The following is a 7,522-nucleotide window of genomic DNA, read 5'->3' as shown; positions in this document are numbered from 1 at the left end:
TCGAAGTGCTAAAAGTTTCGGAATTTTGTAAGGAATAAGGAAAGCTTTATTGAGGTATGTATTGCTAAAACCCAGTCTTTTAGAAATTGAACTTCATCGTTGGTTATGTGAGTACGGTAAGATTAAATTGAATTGTTGTATTGATTGCTATTTCGCTTGACTTGGTGTTGCAACCTTATATGCGTGGAAATTATGTCTCAAATTGATCAACGTGCTATTCTTGATAATTTGAAAAGGTGCAAGAACTATGAATCATGTATCAAAATGCTTAGACCTTAGATTGAAATTGAAGTGCGTTGTTGTGCCATTTACATGAAGTCTCATCTACGCCTACAACCTTATTTGCTCTTGTGTGCCATACTCTCTTGAATTACAAACCTAATGCTGAAAATGGGAACAATGTGAAACGTGAATTGTGGAATGTGAAAATTGTGGCCCCAAGTGACGGTAAACTAATCCATGTGTAACCAAAGATTGGAGTGAGATGAATAATGGAAAATGGTAACGCTTCGGTAAGGTGGCCTAGCCGATCGGTCCGTGATGGGACGTCATGAGATATACACATGGCGGTTATGCATTAATGATTGAAATTGGAAAGTGTGAATAGAATATTAGTAACGTCTCTGGGAGACGGCCTAGCCGATCAGGTCGAGATTGGACTTCGCTCAAGATAGCGGTGGTAATGTGATTGATGTGGAAAAATATGAAATGCCCAACTAAAGGCTATGGAAACATGATGTGAAGGTTGTGTAATTCTTTCATGTTGATAATGTTGTGATCGTTTAAAGCTTTGGGGTGATACCTGTGATTTCCTTATTTGTGTATGAAAGTTCTTTATAATTTGATGGTGTTTAGTTTTACATATTAGTACTATTCCATGGTACTAACGTCCCTTTTGCCGGGGGCGCAACATTTTTTTAAATGAATGCAGGTGGCTCCATAGCGGATAGTGCCGATCGTGTGTAGCGAAGCATCCCTCTTCTCAAGATCTTGGTGAGTCCCTTTCTCCTTGAAGGGGCTATACTGCATATCTTTGTATTGTGGACTTTCAATTTTGAGGTAAAGTCGGGGCCTTGTTGTCGGCGTTGTCAAACTCATCTCTTGTATCCTAGAGGCTCCGTAGACATATGTGTGGGTTATGTATGGGGGTTGGATGGGTGTACGAACCATGTTGTTATTCTAAACTTATGTTGCCTATAAATTGTAACTATATGGGGATCTAGGAAACTAACTCATCTACAGTTTAATGTGGTGTTTAAAATGAACTATCAATGTAGAATGTGTTGTCTTTCCCCGTCTAAATGGATAAACAAAAGTATGGTTTCTTTATTCATATCAAGGTGGATGGGAAGTGTATGATAAGGCTTGCTCAGTTGGGTTCATTCGATTGAGCACCGGTCGCGCCTCCCGAGATTGGGGTTTGACAAAAGTCCATCATACAAAGTAATAGTTGGTCCACTCGGGTATCCCAACCCTCAATAGTCACTACACAAAACCGATACACGCGGTCCACAGCAAGAGCATCACTCACCGGAGTAGATACACGAATAGATGGAACAAGAGACTCACGAGGCATATCCAAATAACAAACAAAGTATGATGACACATATGAAAAAGTGGAACCAGGATCAAATAATACAGAGGCATCTCCGTGGCAGACTAAGATAATACTTGTAATCACAACATCTGAAGCAATAACATTTTGTATGGTTGGGAGGGCATAGAAATGGGCCTGACCACCACCTGATCAACCTCCCCCTCTAGGGCGGCCCCTAGCTGACTGACCTCCACCCCGAGATGACTGTGCGGGTGGGGAAGTAACTCGGGCTAAAGTCAAAGATTAACTCCTCTGCTGGGATGAACCTCCCGTAAGACGGGGATAGAACCTCTTGATATGACCCAAATCTCCACACTTGAAGCAACCTCTATCGGCAAATGGCAGTGGGGACTGAAGTGAGCCCCGTGTACCTGGATAACCACTAGAAGAACTAGGCATATATGAGCCTTGAAATGATAGTGCCTGAGTCAAACTTTGAGCTAGAAGGGCACTAAGAGATGGGTGACCCTGATGTGAACTGTGAGAACCGTGGCCTGAAGATCCACCACAGTGGCCCAAACATGCTAGCTGAGCATGTCTAAATGGATGACCTTTCCCGTGCTGAAACTGACTTGCCGAAGGAACACCGCCAAAACTACCAGATCCTTGAGGCCTCTTAGCCTCCCTCTCAACTCTCTCTTGGCGGCAAACCGAATCTATCTCTCGAGTAATGTAAACCACCTCCTTATAAGAAGCGCCATACACCCTCTCTCTAGTTATAAGAATCCGTAGCTGATAAGCGAGCCCATCTACGAATCTCCTGATCCTCTCCCTATCTATAGGAACCAACCAAACAACATAACTAGCTAACTACAAAAAACCTCATCTCATACTGCATCACAATCATATCATCCTAACGTAACTGCTCGAACTGCCTGCACAGCTCCTCTCTGCGGGACTGCGGCGCATACTTCTCCAGAAAGAGAGCAGAGAACTGCTACCAGGTAAGGATCGCTACATCAACAGGCCTACACCTCTCATAAGCCTCCCATCAAGTAAAGGCAACTCCAAAAATCTGAAAAGTAGTAAATGAGACCCCACTAGTCTTCAGAATACCTGTTGTACGTAAAATCCTCTAACACTTGTCCAAGAAACCTTGGGCATCTTCGCCTTCTATACCACTAAAAGTCAAAGATTGAAGTCTACCAAATCTCTCCAATCGACGCTGCTCGTCATCAGGCATAATTGGAACCATAAAATCCTGAGCAAGTTTAACCGGCTGGGCTGGTGGTGCCTCCGGTGTCTATAGTCCCTGAACAACCTGCTAGGCTATACGGGCGGCGGGAGTCTGAGTGCCTACCTTGACATGAGAAGTAGTTGTTGTGGTAGAAACTGCGATCGCCTGAGCACGTCTAGTGCACATCATCAAGATCAGAGCCAAGGTCTCCTCAAGACCTGGAATAATAATAGACACAACTGGTGCCTGAGCTGGTACTGCTGGAGCATCCCCCACTGGAGCCTGATCATGAATTGGGGCAGCTGGTAGATTTGTAGGTGCTGCCCTAGCTACTGTACGGGCTACATCCCTGTCCTTATAACGGCCTCGACCACATCCTCGACCTCTAGTGGCCCCAGCTAGTGATACTGGTGGTTGTCCATCCTAAGCGGTAGCACGTGTCCTCACCATCTATGAGAGAATAAAATAACAAAAGTTTAGTTACCAAAATCAACAGATTCGCACGATAGGAATTCAAGAATGTGAAGTTTTTCCTAAAGGTTCTGCAGCCTCATGAGGATAAGTAAGACGTCTCCGTACCGATCCACGAGACTCTACTAAACCTGCTCATGACCCGTGAAACCTATGTAACCTAGGATCTGACCAACTTGTCACGATCCCAAACCGACCCGGTCGTGATGGAGCCTATCATAAAACTAGGCTAGCCAGCACCTTTCTAATTAAATCCACGTTTCATTTAAAAACTTAAGTAAACCTTTTTTCAGCTGAAATCCGATAAAGATATAAAGTTTAAACGAACAAAGCTGAAAAAATACAAGCCCAACCTCGGGTGTCACTAAGTCATGAGCAACGCTACAATAGGTCTGAAACAAGACAAGACCAAAACAGTATGGAAATAACAACAAGGTATTAATAGGAATATAGAGAAGGTGAAAGAGGAACTGCGTTCTCTAGGCAGCTACCTCACCATCTCCGTGAAGTCCGCGACTGGAATAGTCAACAACCGCTATCGTGCCCTGAGATACGTGGATCTGCACACAAGATGCATGGGGTAACATGAGTATACCAACTCAGTAAGTAACAAGTCCAAACTGTTGACTGACAGGTAGTGACGAACCAAACCTCAACAGGTATTATAATTAAACTGTACAAAAAAGTAGACATGCTTGCAGTTCAAGTAAAAACTCAACAGTAAATAAATACAGTATAAACAGGACAAAATATAAAGCTCAGGAAATCTCTATGTACCAATGCACAGATAGCATGATCAATGTTCCGTGTACCTCCTCTCACAAGTGCTCAACCACTTGGTACTGTATATGGCTATCCAGTCCTGGGAAGATCCAACCCGAAATATATACACATCGCTGACCGCAGTTAACCAATACCGAGGAAGGCCATTCCAGCCATATGGAGAAGATCTATCTCTGGGTATAAATACTTTGGATAATATCCATGTCCAAGGAAGATCCATCCCTCAATATCATCAATTGTGCTCCCTGGGGGTATGTTACAAACCTGGAGGGGCTCCTATAGCCCAAACGCTATAATAAGCAAACAAAGGCATAATCAATATCTCGTTGCGGCGTGCTGCCCGATCCCATACTATCACTCAATATCAGGCTCTCGGCCTCATTCAGTTGTCACTCTCCAGTCTCACACAGATGGGCTCCAATGTCATGATACTAGCCCAAACAATGATATGATGTGTCACATAATAATAATAATTGAGACGGAGGCATGATATAATATGCATGAACATGACTGAGTACAGAATATCAATGAAGCTAATGATATGACAGTAAGAAATGATCTCTCGGGTCTCAATATTATTGGCGTGAAGCCTTAGCATGATAATTTGCATGATTTACAGCTCATTAGCTTAATCACATAATTACAACACATATATCACTAAGCGGTGCCATGGAATGATCCATGCCGCAATTCTCACGGTGCATGCCTACACGCCTGTCAATTGTCATTTTCGTCACCTCAATAGCAATCATAGAACACATAGTCCGGGGTTTCGAACCCTCTGAACCAAGTTTGGAAGTGTTACTTACCTCAAATCAAGTCGAACTCTAGCCCGCGACGCCTTTGCCTCTCGATTGGGCCTCCAAATTCCCCAAATCTAACCAAAATCAGATTCATGCCATCAATAAATGCTAAAGGAACAAAGCCCACGTGAAAATAATCAAATTACATCAAAAATTACGAAATTGGCCAAACCCAACCCCCGGTCCCACATTTTGAAATTTGATAAAAATTACGTCACTAGAATCCTTATCCTCCCACAAGTCTATACATACCAAGACATCAAAATCAGACCTCAAATGGCCCCTCAAATCCACAATGGAATCTATCCAATATCAAGCCCTAATACTCCAATTTTAACCCTTAATTTCCAATAATTTCAAGCCTAATCAGTAAGATAATGTCGTAGAATCAAGTATTGGGTTCAAAAATCTTACCTCCAAGTGTTATCCCTTGAATCCCTCTTCAAATCCTCTCAAAAAGCTCTCAACCTGTCTCAAAAATGGTGGAAAAAGGCTGAAAATCACGAAGGAAAGCATATATAGTTTCTGCCCAGGTATTTCCACACCTGCGGACCAATTATTGCATCAGCGGTCCGCACATGTGGACAAATCTCCGCTTATACGGATTTTCACTTAAAAGCCCTTATCTGGAGATACGGTCAATCCACCGCAACTGCGCTTTAGCTTCTGCTTCTGCGATGCCCAACTAAATCTATAGCCTTTCCTTGCTTCTGCGATCATCACACCTGTGGTCCCCTAACCGCAGGTGCGGTTATGATAGAACTAGCAGCTTCAGCTGCATTTCCAATTTCCAAACATTCCGATAACCATCCGAAATCATCCCAAAGCCCGTGGGACCTCATCCAAAAACACGAACAAGTCACATATCACTATTCAAACTTATTCCAACCTCCGGAACACTCAAAACAATATCGAAACACCAAATCACCCTCGGGTTCAAGCCTAATAATTCTAAAACGTCCGAATTCCGCAACCGATCCAAAAACCTATCAAACCTCATCTGAATGACCTGAAATTTTGCACACACGCCAAAAATGACACAACAGACCTACTCCAATTCCGAGAATTCCATTCTGACCCCGATATCAAAATTTCCACTACCAATTGAAAAATGCCAAAACTCCAATTTTGCCAATTCAAGCCTAAATCTACCACAGACCTCCAAAATACATTCCGATCATGATCCTAAGTCCCAAATCACCGGACAAAGCTATCCAAACCATCAGAATTCACATCTAAGACCTTTTACACATAAGTCAATATCCGATTGACTTTTCCAACTTAAGCTTACTCAAACGAGACTAGTTGTCTCATTCCTCTATACACCTACTCCGAACCCAAACCAAACAATGCGATATGATGAAATATAGCTGAATAACACATAAAGAAGCATAAATTGGGGAAACAAAGAGGTCACTCATGAAACGACCGGCCGAGTCGTTACATCAAAATTTGGTCATAGTCATGTGGGATGGTAATAATTTCTCTTTAAATAATTTCAGGGGGGTTATATGACTCCCGCAATCTTAAGGTGTGTAGTTGAAAAAATGGGACAAGTTAAAAGGGATAATTATGTATTCTCCCTAAAGAATAAAGTTGAATCTCTTGAACCTTTGTCACGACCCAAAAATCACTGCTCGTGATGGCACCTAACTCGATCCATTAGGTAAGCCAATTAATAGAAAATATAATCCAACTGAGATTATAGGAAAATAATAGAGAAGAATTATCTGAACATTTACAAATTGACCCAAGAACTGGTAGTACGAACCATAAGCTTCTAATACTTGAAATTTACAAAGCTGGTAAAAATAATTACATGATCTGTTTGAAATTTACATAGCATATTAGCAAAACCTAAGCTACCAAAGACAAGTGGCAGCTATATCCGGAATACACGAACATCTTCAGAGTCAGCACCCGACTTCACCAGCAGCTCCACTCTAAATATCTGCACGCAATGTGCAGAAGTGTAGTATCAGTACAACCGACCCTATGTACTGGTAAGAATTTTGTCCAACCTCGTCTAAGTAGTGACGATGCTTTTTAGCTAAACGATACTTTTTGATAAAACCTGCACCATAAATCAGCAATAGAACTATACCACGATATAATAGAGAAGAATACATAAAATGGATATGCAATACAATAACCTAGTGTTAGAAAAGATCACAATTGGCATATTCAAATACCTCGACCAATCCTTTCCTTAGAATGAAACCAATAAACCACAACAGTCACTTTATAACTTTCATAGCATGAGGAATGTACTCAGACATCAAGTCAATTACACGACAACACCCTTCGTGCTTTTATCTCATCCTCACCCAATATATGTATAATCGTACCAACCCATAACATGAATTAAAAATTAGGAAATATGCAAGTAGCAATAATGAATGTGGATATACATGTGGGCAATAGAAATAGACTAGGTAGAAGACATACAAGTAATGACAGCAATTAGGAAAATACAGAATATCAACTTTAGCTAACTAGTATGGTGGAGGCATAGGTACAAACATAACAAATGAGAAAGGAACACATTATAAGTTAACAAATAGAGTCATGAATGACTAGCATAGTGGAAGGCTTGTACTAAAGTACAACATAATAGATATGACATGAGTGTAATTATAAAGCAGGAAATAGGCATGATATTTGCAAGTTAAACAAGTAGAAGAAATGAGC

Source organism: Nicotiana sylvestris, chromosome 4 (assembly GCF_000393655.2).
Source record: "Nicotiana sylvestris chromosome 4, ASM39365v2, whole genome shotgun sequence".
In the NCBI taxonomy this organism is placed as follows: Eukaryota; Viridiplantae; Streptophyta; class Magnoliopsida; order Solanales; family Solanaceae; genus Nicotiana; species Nicotiana sylvestris.
Note: the sequence above shows the minus strand (reverse complement) of the source record.